Genomic DNA, 12,722 nt, shown 5'->3' with positions numbered 1-12,722 from the left:
TTATTGCAGTTGCCTGGGCTGCCAGTGACTGTCAGGTCCACAGAGTGTACTGTGCCCACTGCAGTGCCACTGTGTGCCCACCCACCACTGATATATAAGGTGGCACAGCAGCTTGCAAAGTAAAAAAAATATATATTTTTTTTAAATTGCAGTTGCCTGGGTGCCAGTGACTGCTGTCAGGTCCACAGAGAGTGTACTGTGCCACTGCCCACCCACCACTGATATATAAGGTGGCACAGCAGCTTGCAAAGTAAAAAAATATATATATTTTTTTAAATTGCAGTTGCCTGGGTGCCAGTGACTGCTGTCAGGTCCACAGAGAGTGTACTGTGCCACTGCCCACCCACCACTGATATATAAGGTGGCACAGCAGCTTGCAAAGTAAAAAAAATATATATATTTTTTTACATTGCAGTTGCCTGGGTGCCAGTGACTGCTGTCAGGTCCACAGAGAGTGTACTGTGCCACTGCCCACCCACCACTGATATATAAGGTGGCACAGCAGCTTGCAAAGTAAAAATATATATATATATTTTTTAAATTGCAGTTGCCTGGGTGCCAGTGACTGCTGTCAGGTCCACAGAGAGTGTACTGTGCCACTGCCCACCCACCACTGATATATATGCCTGCAAGAGAAAAAGCCAGCCGCAGAGAAGCCATATTCCTGAAAATATAAGAAAAATGCTGTTTTTTAGGGGTTCTGGACATGCTACAGAGCTGAAACTTGACAGGTACACTTTTTAGACCCCCCAGACACAAAATACAAAAAATTACATGCCTGCCTAAAAAAATGCCCGCTAAATGCCTGCAAGAGAAAAAGCCAGCCGCAGAGAAGCCGTATTCCTGAAAATATAAGAAAAATGCTGTTTTTTAGGGGTTCTGGACATGCTACAGAGCTGAAACTTGACAGGTACACTTTTTAGACCCCCCAGACACTAAATACAAAAAATTACATGCCTGCCTAAAAAAATGCCCGATAAATGCCTGCAAGAGAAAAAGCCAGCCGCAGAGAAGCCGTATTACTGAAAATATAATAAAAATGCTGTTTTTTAGGGGTTCTGGACATGCTACAGAGCTGAAACTTGACAGGTACACTTTTTAGACCCCCCAGACACTGAATACAAAAAATGACATGCCTGCCTAAAAAAATGCCCGCTAAATGCCTGCAAGAAAAAAAGCCAGCCGCAGAGAAGCCATATTCCTGAAAATATAAGAAAAATGCTGTTTTTTAGGGGTTCTGGACATGCTACAGAGCTGAAACTTGACAGGTACACTTTTTAGACCCCCCAGACACAAAATACAAAAAATTACATGCCTGCCTAAAAAAATGCCCGCTAAATGCCTGCAAGAGAAAAAGCCAGCCGCAGAGAAGCCGTATTCCTGAAAATATAAGAAAAATGCTGTTTTTTAGGGGTTCTGGACATACTACAGAGCTGAAACTTGACAGGTACACTTTTTAGACCCCCCAGACACTAAATACAAAAAATGACATGCCTGCCTAAAAAAATGCCCGATAAATGCCTGCAAGAGAAAAAGCCAGCCGCAGAGAAGCCGTATTACTGAAAATATAATAAAAATGCTGTTTTTTAGGGGTTCTGGACATGCTACAGAGCTGAAACTTGACAGGTACACTTTTTAGACCCCCCAGACACTGAATACAAAAAATGACATGCCTGCCTAAAAAAATGCCCGCTAAATGCCTGCAAGAAAAAAAGCCAGCCGCAGAGAAGCCATATTCCTGAAAATATAAGAAAAATGCTGTTTTTTAGGGGTTCTGGACATGCTACAGAGCTGAAACTTGACAGGTACACTTTTTAGACCCCCCAGACACAAAATACAAAAAATTACATGCCTGCCTAAAAAAATGCCCGCTAAATGCCTGCAAGAGAAAAAGCCAGCCGCAGAGAAGCCGTATTCCTGAAAATATAAGAAAAATGCTGTTTTTTAGGGGTTCTGGACATGCTACAGAGCTGAAACTTGACAGGTACACTTTTTAGACCCCCCAGACACTAAATACAAAAAATTACATGCCTGCCTAAAAAAATGCCCGCTAAATGCCTGCAAGAGAAAAAGCCAGCCGCAGAGAAGCCGTATTCCTGAAAATATAAGAAAAATGCTGTTTTTTAGGGGTTCTGGACATGCTACAGAGCTGAAACTTGACAGGTACACTTTTTAGACCCCCCAGACACTAAATACAAAAAATGACATGCCTGCCTAAAAAAATGCCCGCTAAATGCCTGCAAGAGAAAAAGCCAGCCGCAGAGAAGCCGTATTCCTGAAAATATAAGAAAAATGCTGTTTTTTAGGGGTTCTGGACATGCTACAGAGCTGAAACTTGACATGTACACTTTTTAGACCCCCCAGACACTAAATACAAAAAATTACATGCCTGTCTAAAAAAATGCCCGCTAAATGCCTGCAAGAGAAAAAGCCAGCCGCAGAGAAGCCGTATTCCTGAAAATATAAGAAAAATGCTGTTTTTTAGGGGTTCTGGACATGCTATAGAGCTGAAACTTGACAGGTACACTTTTTAGACCCCCCAGACACTAAATACAAAAAATGACATGCCTGCCTAAAAAAATGCCCGATAAATGCCTGCAAGAGAAAAAGCCAGCCGCAGAGAAGCCGTATTCCTGAAAATATAATAAAAATGCTGTTTTTTAGGGGTTCTGGACATGCTACAGAGCTAAAACTTGACAGGTACACTTTTTAGACCCCCCAGACACTAAATACAAAAAATTACATGCCTGCCTAAAAAAATGCCCGCTAAATGCCTGCAAGATTAAAAGCCAGCCGCAGAGAAGCCGTATTCCTGAAAATATAAGAAAAATGCTGTTTTTTAGGGGTTCTGGACATGCTACAGAGCTGAAACTTGACAGGTACACTTTTTAGACCCCCCAGACACTAAATACAAAAAAATTACATGCCTGCCTAAAAAAATGCCCGCTAAATGCCTGCAAGAGAAAAAGCCAGCCGCAGAGAAGCCGTATTCCTGAAAATATAAGAAAAATGCTGTTTTTTAGGGGTTCTGGACATGCTACAGAGCTGAAACTTGACAGGTACACTTTTTAGACCCCCCAGACACTAAATACAAAAAATGACATGCCTGCCTAAAAAAATGCCCGATAAATGCCTGCAAGAGAAAAAGCCAGCCGCAGAGAAGCCGTATTACTGAAAATATAATAAAAATGCTGTTTTTTAGGGGTTCTGGACATGCTACAGAGCTGAAACTTGACAGGTACACTTTTTAGACCCCCCAGATGCTAAATCCAAAGAAATTTTTTATTTTTATTTTTTTATATTTTTACAATAATTGGCTCTCTATCAAAAAATTATAATTTTTAAGAACTTTTTTTTGCGTGATCCCTCTCCGGCATGCCACAGTCCAGGTGTTAGTCCCCTTGAAACAACTTTTCCATCACTATTGTGGCCAGAAAGAGTCCCTGTGTGTTTTAAAATTCGCCTGCCTATTGAAGTCTATGGCGGTTCGCCCGGTTCGCCGGTTCGCGAACATTTGCCGATGTTCGCGTTCGCCGTTCGCGAACGGCGAATTTTAGGTTCACGACATCACTACCCGTTTCTCCTCATCTTCTTTTCTTTTTTTCCTGAATTGGGCACCTGACAGCTTTGGCCTTTTTCTCTCCATCGCTTTGTTTACTAAGTAATCAGCAATCAACAGATTTCCCATCCCCCAACTCTGTCACTCACGACCAGAAGTCAAGACTAAACCAATTCACCTCCACATCATAATCGTTTTTTATTACCTATTTTTATTAGCCATTTCACACAATTAAATAAATAAAAAAAATGTGCAAATTATTGGTCTGTTTAAAATATTCTGAATGAAATGTGCGTTATTTGTAAGAAAGTCAGGTGTGTCACTGACATAGTTTAGCCCCCCTCCTTGTCCGCTTCATTTGGGAGAGGTGAACTGTACTCTGCGCCTCCCTCCCTGCCCCCCGCCCCTCATCCCCTCCCTCCCCTCTCCGCTTGCTCAGCTTCTGTGCGGCTCCTTCAGCAGCAGGGGTGGCGCAGGTATCATAGATAATAGAAAACCGCTTAGCGGCACAGATGATTTTTTTTCCTCCAAGTTTGTATGCCGCCCCCCACGTGTCATGAAAAAATGCCGCCCCGGGCGGCTGCCCCGTTCGCCCATGCCTAAAACCGCTACTGGTCCCATACACAGCTAGGCTCCCCAAAAGTCATACATGTGGTATTCCTGTACTCAGGAGAAGCAACAGAATGTATTTTGGGGTGTCATTTCACAAATACCCATGGCATGTGTAAGCAATATATCATTTAGTGACAACTTTGTGTAAAAAAACAAACAAAAAAAAAACAAATTGTCATATTCCTGAAACTTAGGGCAAAATATAAAATACTCCATGGACTCAATATGCCTCTCAGCAAATAGCTTTGGGTGTCTACTTTCCAAAAAGGGGTCATTATGGGGGTGTTTGAACTGTCCTGGCATTTTATGCTCAATCTTAGCCACACATCACCCACTCTTCTAACCACTTGAAGACCAAGCCTTTTCCGTCACTTTTTGTTTACATGAAAAACATTTTTTTTTTTTTTTTACAAGAAAATTACTTTGAACCCCCAAACATTGTATATTTTTTTTAAAGCAGAGGCCCTACAGAACAAAATGGTGGATGTTGCAATTTTTTTTGTCACACGGTATTTGCACACAGATTTTCCAAACGCAATTTTTTGCGGAAAAAAAACATCTTTTTTATATTTAATGCAGAAATACACTATGTAATTCCTAATTGTTTGGTAAAACTTAAAAGATGATCTTATGCCGAGTACATAGACACCAAACATGACATTCTTTAAAAATTGCGCACGCCCTTGCAGCGGCAACAAACTACATACGGTTCTAAAAGCCTTTAAAAGTCTTTACAGGTTACCACTTTGGACTTACAGAGGAGGTCTACTGCAAGAATTACTGCACTCGACCTGGCGTTTCGTGGCGATACCTCACATGCATGGAGGTTTACATATGACACTAGACCAACGCTTGTGTGCGCATTTGCACGCATTTGAGCGCAAGCACGGGGGGACAGGGGGGGGGGGCTTGATTTTTTTATTTTTTTTTTTTTTATTTTGCTTTTTTATTGGCACTCTGCTGCGTATGAGAAACATCCGGTTCTTGCATCTCAGCAACTTCAGAATGGGGTCGGGTACGCCTGACCTTAGCAGGGACCCATCCCTCGTCGGAGCTATCTGTCAGAGAGCCGCTGCTGTCTACAGGATCATATACTGACCCTGATTCTGCCAGTGAGGCTTTCCCATCACTCTCATCTGACATGGTCAGTATACTGTAGGCCTCTGCACTACTGTGCCAACGTTTGGACATTTTATCAACTAAATTTACCGGTACAGTATTGTGACTAACAGGTAAAAAAGCACCTGGTTGTCAAGGACTATTTGGTCGCTACAAAAAAAAAACTACTAGTGCTAGTTGAGATCAGGCCTGACTCTGCTAACGCAGCGGTTTTGTGTGATTTGTGTTTTTTGGAAATGACAGTAATCTATTGATTACTGCACTTGCCTGGGTAGGGTGGGCTGGGCGGAGGGGCTAAACGAAGGTGCTGGCAGGAATCAGTGCTGATTGTGCAAATACTGCGTTTTGGGAACACTAAACTATGGGGACGCTAGTATTGTTCTGATCAGATCAGATATTGATCTGTTCAAACACTATACTAGTAATGTATGTGTGTGTGTGTGTGTGTGTATATGTCTGTTAGTGTACTTGACTCTAACTGACGCTAAATAACAGTGGTGTGGTGGGACCCTGACGCTAACTAGCCTAAGTAGCGTCACCCATTACACAGTGATCGGTAATCACTGTATATAGTGAACACTGTGACAGGTCAGTGAAGGGGTTAACTGGGGGAGATCAAGGGTTTAAACCTTTATAGGGGATAGATGGCGGGTGGCTATTTGGGCCTAGTGCAAGCGCAAATTAGGGTCCCAAGTGAAACTAATACAGTGATCAGTAGTTATCTGATATACTGTATATATTAGTGCACTGTGTGATAGGGAGTGAAGGGGTTAACTGGGGGAGATCAAGGGGTTAAAAGTTTATTAGGGGATAGATGGCGGGTGGCCTAAACCTATTTGGGCCTATCGCAAGCGCAAATTAGGGTCACAAGTGACACTAATACAGTGATCAGACGTTATCTGATATACTGTAAATATTAGTGCACTGTGTGATAGGGAGTGAAGGGGTTAACTGGGGGAGATCAAGGGGTTAAAAGTTTATTAGGGGATAGATGGTGGGTGCCCTAACCCTATTTGGGCCTAGCGCAAGCGCAAATTAGGGTCACAAGTGACACTAATGCAGTGATTAGTAAAATATCTGTATACCACTGTATATAGTGTTCACTGTGGGGGTTTGGGGGGTGACCAGGGGGGTTCAAGGGGTTAAATGTGCTTATGTGAGGTAGTGTCAGTGTAGTGTTTGATGGAACTCACGTTTTTGATGCGTCTCCTTCTCCTGGAACCGAAAGGGCTCCAGGAGGGAAGATTACATCACTTCCCCTGCCTGTGTTTACATTACACAGGCAGGGGACATGATGCCATTGGCTAGAACCGATCACCAGATCCAGACCAAAACTCATTGGTTCTCAGCCGCACGCCCTGCGAGCCGCGATCGCGCCCGACGTAGGTCTAGTCGCTGGACCTACAAGAGCCACTTTGCGTACTGTCAACGTAAGCAGTCGGCAAGTGGTTAAAACCCAACTTCAGGCACTTTACCCCTAAATGAATAAACATTCTGAGTGTCCAAATAAACAATCACAATCTCAGATCCCACAGCAACAACCAGAATGTGATGATTACACTTTCTGCACCCTGCACACAGATTTTTCAGATCGCAGGATAACAATCTAAGCACCAACAGACTGACAGTGGTTGTTACTGGGGCAGGGTAAAGGAGCAGGTAGCCCTTTAAGAGGTTTGTAAACTCAAGCATTATATAGACTGTGGAAGTATGGGAGTGAGCAATTTTGTATACTGCAAGTGAAGGCCGTGCTCTGTTAGCAAGATGAAATAACAGTTTTGGCAATGAATTATGATCACATATAAAGTATTTAATAAATATTATGATCCATACAATGTATCATTCATAACCTGGGATTGTATACACCCACATCCTAGAGGTGGTGATTTTGACAAGCGGGTACTACAGTGTGAGATATTGGTAGATTTATAAATTGTGTGCCACCACTCCACATTAGAGATGGCCTTGCAGTTCGCCCGGCGGTCGGTTCGCGACGAACTTAGCTCATTCGCTGTTTGCTAATCATGAGAACATATGGCGATGTTCGCGGCCACCATATTCTTTTACATTGTGAAGAACTTTGACCCATGACACATCCATCAGGTGGTACAGGACAGCCAATTGAGACATTTCAGCACATGGACATACCCCCTACCTTATAAATAGACCTGATCTGGCTGTGACACAAATGGCTCGGTAATAGGTCCACAAAAGTCCTTTTAAGGACTGGTATAGGTGTACTGTCTATATGCTGTCTTTTGTCAGTATAGGGAGAGGTTTGCTGTGGGGAGCAGGGACAGACTGTCAGTGCCGGTTCACACTGATACGATGCGGGAACACTGCAAATATATCTGCGTGTTCCTGCATGGCATCTGCAGCACAGGCAGTTCACACTGTCATATGCGATACGCTGGGGGTGTCAATTCAAAGTTAATGACACCCCCAGCTTAGATCGCATATTGCAGTGTGATCCGAGAGTTCTCACAGAATCAGATCGCACTGGTGTAAACTGCTGCGGACCAAAAAAAGGGTCCTGTGTGTGTTCACTGCGATTGCGGTGCAAATTCAGCCATACAAACTGTATGGCTGAATTTGCACTGCACAGACATCGCATGTAATTTTAGGAGCAGTGCACTCCGAATTAAATGCGATCTCTGTGATCGCATCAGTATGAACCGGCACTTAGTGTATAGCTGAATTCTCACCGCAATCGCAGAATCAGATCACATGGTGGTTCACACCAGTGCGATCCGATTCTGTGCGAACTGTCAGATCGCACTGAGATATGCGATCTGAGCTGGGGGTGTCATTAACTTTGAATTGACACCCCCCAGAGTATTGCATATAGGAGTGTGAACTGCCTGTGCTGCGGATGCGATGCGGGAACAACCAGATATATTCGCAGTGTTCCCGAATCGCATCAGTGTGAACCAGCACTGAGTGACACAAATCGCTCGGTAATAGGTCCACAAAAGTCCTTTAAAGGACTGGTATAGGTGTACTATTGTTTGGTGTGCAGTATATAGGGGTGTAATACTTTATAATATAGAGTATTTGGGTACTGTAGAAATGTTGCCTCTTTCGCTGCATTAACTCTACTACACACAGTGACAAAAGTTACTAGAAAATATTTTTCATAACTGGTGTGATAAACCAGTGGCCCCCCAAAATGACAGATTGAAGCGGGGTGTTATATAACAATATACTTTCATAATAATGTATTTGGGTCCTGCAGACATTTTACGTCTTTCGCTGCGTTAACTCTGCTACACAGAGTGACAAAAGTTACTAAGAATTTTTTTTTATAACTGGTGTGATATACCAGTGGCCCCCCAAAAACCACAGATTGAAGCGGGGTGTGATATACCTTCTTCCACATATACTGCGCTTCTCTAGAGACTTTTGTCACAGGGTCATTTAAAGGTCGGAGCCAAAGTGGGAAGTTGCAGATGGTGCGTTCGATTACGTCAAAGGACGCACCAGACTTGGTTGAGTGGCTCACTCAGCCTTCCTCTTCTGCACCCTCCTTATCCACTCTATCTGCACCCTCTTCACTCTCTACTGTGTGCACCCCCAAAGACACCACCACCACCATATACCCTCTGCTTGAGTTACAGGAATTATTTTCTGATCCATCACAAGACATTTACGATGCGCAGCCATTCTTGGCATCGGATCAGAAAGAGGAGGTAGCAACAGCCGTAACTCAGCACTCTGACGACAGTACCCAGATCAGCCGAAGGAGGTTGGCCCCGCTGTTGCTGCCTACTCCGAGATCTCTTATCTCTAATATTAGTGGTGGGGAAGGTGACGCAGATGATGCAGAGGCAAAATTTCTGCAGTACCCAAATACACTATTATAAAAGTATATTGTTATATAACACTCCAGCTTCAATCTGTCGTTTTGGGGGGCCACCGGTCTATCACACCAGTTATAATACTTTTTTCTGATTGCGTTTGTCACTCTTTGTACTTGTAGTATCGCTGCAGAACTACTCACCAGTCACAATTCTGCACAATACAAATCCACCATAATATGTTTTCTATATTCATCCAGCATTGCAACTTCCTCATCTTCCACTCCTGCTCCTCGACGGCTTGATCAATGACATGACGCAATGCACGCTCCAGAAATAAGGCGTAAGGTACAATGTCACTGATGGTGCCCTGGCTGCGACTGACCAGTTTGGTGATCTCATCAAATGGCCGCAGAAGTCTGCATGCGTCGCGCATGAGCAGCCACTGGCGCGGTGAAAAAAAAACAAGCTCCCCAGAACCTGTCCTGCCGCAGAGTTCGTACAGGTAGTCGTTAACTGCACGTTTCTGCTGGAACAGCCTATCAAGCATATACAAGGTTGAGTTCCATCACATTGAGCAGTCACAAATAAGACGTCTAACGGGCAGGTTGTGTCACCGCTGAATGTCAGCAAGGCGAGCCATGGCTGTGTAAGATCTTCTAAAATGGGCCAAGATTTTCCTGGCCTGCTGCAAGACGTCCTGGACCCCAGGGTATTTGACAATGAATCACTGCAAGAACAAGTTCAGGACGTATGCCATGCATGGCAAGTGTGTAATTTTGCCCTGTTTCAGCGAGCTCAGCAGATTGGCCCCGTTGTCGCACACCACTTTACCAACTGTCAAATTGAGCGGTGTCAGCCACTGATCTGCCTGTGAACGCAAAGCTGAAAGGAGTGCAGGACCAGTGTGGCTCTTGGCTTCCAGGCACAACAGACGCAGCACAGCATGGCAACATCTCACCTGGCATGTCGAATAGGTTCTGGGGATCTTGGGCGGCGCAGCGGAAGAGACGGTAGCAGTGGAAAAGGAAGAGTCAGCCTAGGAGAAGAGGGAGGATGGAGTAGGAGAAGGAGAAGAAGAGGCAGGCCTGCATGCAATCCGTGGCGGTAAAACCAAATCTACACGGGTGCCACGGGTTACATGCTTGATGGCCGTCAAAAGGCTCACCCAGTGGGCAGTAAAAGTTATATACCTTCCCTGCCCATGTTTGCTAGACCACATGTCTGTGGTCAGATGTATCTTGGCACCGACACTGTGTGCCAGAGATACATTCACTTGCCACTGAACATGGCCATATAGCTCTGGGAGAAATATTTCCTTCCTGGGACCTTCCATAGTGGTGTTCCAATGGCCACACATTTTTGAAAGGCCTCCGAGTCCACTAGTTTATATGGCAGTAGTTGGTGGGCTATCAGTTCTGACAAGCCAGCGGTCAACCGTTGGGCAAGAGCGTTATCCAATGTCATCATTTTTTTTACGCTCGAACATTTGGGCCACGGAAGCCTGCCTTTTTCTAGAAAAACGTGAGGACGGCATGATGGAAGGTGGAGTGGAGGACAATTGTGAGGAGAGAGGAGAAGGAGAAGGAGAAGAGGCTGGACGGTGAGAGCCTGGAGTGTGGGTTTTGACGGCGTTGCTCCCACTGGGCTCGGTGATGGGAGTCCAGGTGCCTTCTTAGGCCCCTTTCACACAGGCGGACCGTTCAGATCCGCCTGTCCGCTTTTTTGGCGGATCTGAACGGTCCCCCCCTCTGGCCAGAGCTTGCACAATTTGCAATGGAACTGTTGGCTTGCCCCTCATCCAGTGTCCTGTCCGAAAGGACGTTCAGCACAGCAGGGGGGATTGTGACTGATAAGCTCACTCGCCTAGCTCACGACAGTGTTGACTACCTCACATTTCTAAAAATTAATGAGGCATGGATCTCGGAGGAATTCAACACATGTGACCAGTAGACCATGTTTGATTCAAATTCCTCATGACAGGCCACAAATATCCGCCACCACCCATAACAATTCATGGTCCCTGTCTTAGGTAAATACAGCAGTATAAAAGACCTTTTATGTCTGTTGAATGCCTAATTGCTACAGTCTGTCCCAGCTCCACACAGCAACCTCTCCCTACACTGACAAAAGACTTTTGTGGACCTATTAGCTAGCGACTTGTGTCACTATACACTGTACAGTCTGTCCCTGCTCCACACAGTAACCTCCAGCCACAGAATACAACGCCTGTGGGCTAATTTTTGGGGCCTGTACAGGCCGACACTTACTTCTGTATCCTGTGAATGCCTAATGTACCTCCAGCCACAGAATAAAACGTTCTTTGCTGTCAGGTGACGACTGTTGGCTAATTTTGGGGCCTGTACTGGGCGACACTTACTTCTGTATCCTGTGAATGCCTAATGTACCTCCAGCCACAGAATACAAAGTTCTTTGCTGTCAGGTGAACGCCTGTGGGCTAAGTTTTGGGGCCTGTACTGGCCGATACTTACTTCTGTATCCTGTGTATGCCTAATGTACCTCCAGCCACAGAATACAAAGTGCTTTGCTGTCAGGTGAACGCCTGTGGGCTAATTTTTGGGGCCTGTAATGGCCGACACCTACTTCTGTATCCTGTGAATGCCTAATGCAGTGTTTCTCAACTCCGGTCCTCAGGGCACACTAACAGGCCAGGTTTGCAAGAAAACTGAAATACATCACAGGTGATATCATTTGCTGCTCAGTGATTGCAGTATTCTAGTCTGCATCTCCCCAAGGTAATACTTAACCACTTTACCACCGGAGGATTTTGCTGTCTTCCGTCCAGGCCACTTTTTGCGATTCGGCGCTGTGCGACTTCAACTGACAATTGCGCAGTCGTGCGACACCGTATCCAAACGAAATTTACGTCCTTTTTTTCCCACAAACAGAGCTTTCTTTTGGTGGTATTTGATCACCTGTGTGATTTTTACTTTTTGCGCTATAAACAAAAAAAGAGTGTTTATTTTGAAAAAATAACAATATTTTTAACATTTTTTTATATGAAATTCCCCCCAAAAAAGATGTAAAAACCAATTTTTTTTTAAATTTTTGGCCAATTTGTTTTCTGCTACCTATGTTTGGTAAACAAAATCGCAATAAGCGTATTTTGATTGGTTTGCGCAAAAGTTATTGCGTTTACTAACAAAGGGAAAGATTTCTGTCATTTTTGGTGGTTTTTTTTTAACGCGTAATGGCAGCGATCTGCGATTTTTTTTGCGGGACTGCGACATTGTGGCGGACAGATCGGACCCTTGACTGACATTTTTGACACTTTTGGGGGTACCAGTGACATTACTGCAGTAATCAGTGCTATATATATGCACTGTTACTGTAAAAATGACACTGGCAGGGAAGGGGTTAATTTTATTGGAGAGGGAGGGGTTAATGTATGCCTGGTGCTTACTGACGTGTAGGGGGGGAGGTGACTGAGTGAGTCATGGACAGATCGGATGTCCAGCTATGCTGAACAGTCCGATCTGTCACTCCCTGTCACTATGGAGATCCGCCCGCTGTGTTTACACACAGCGGGCGGATCTCCAGACTCGATTCCCGACGATCGGGGAAGAGCAGCGGCGATCGCCGCTGCTCCTCCCCTGGCCCGACTCCCGCTGTGA

The sequence above is a fragment of the Pelophylax lessonae genome, assembly GCF_965119305.1.
Source record: "Pelophylax lessonae genome assembly, chromosome: 1".
NCBI lineage: Eukaryota > Metazoa > Chordata > Amphibia > Anura > Ranidae > Pelophylax > Pelophylax lessonae.
Note: the sequence above shows the minus strand (reverse complement) of the source record.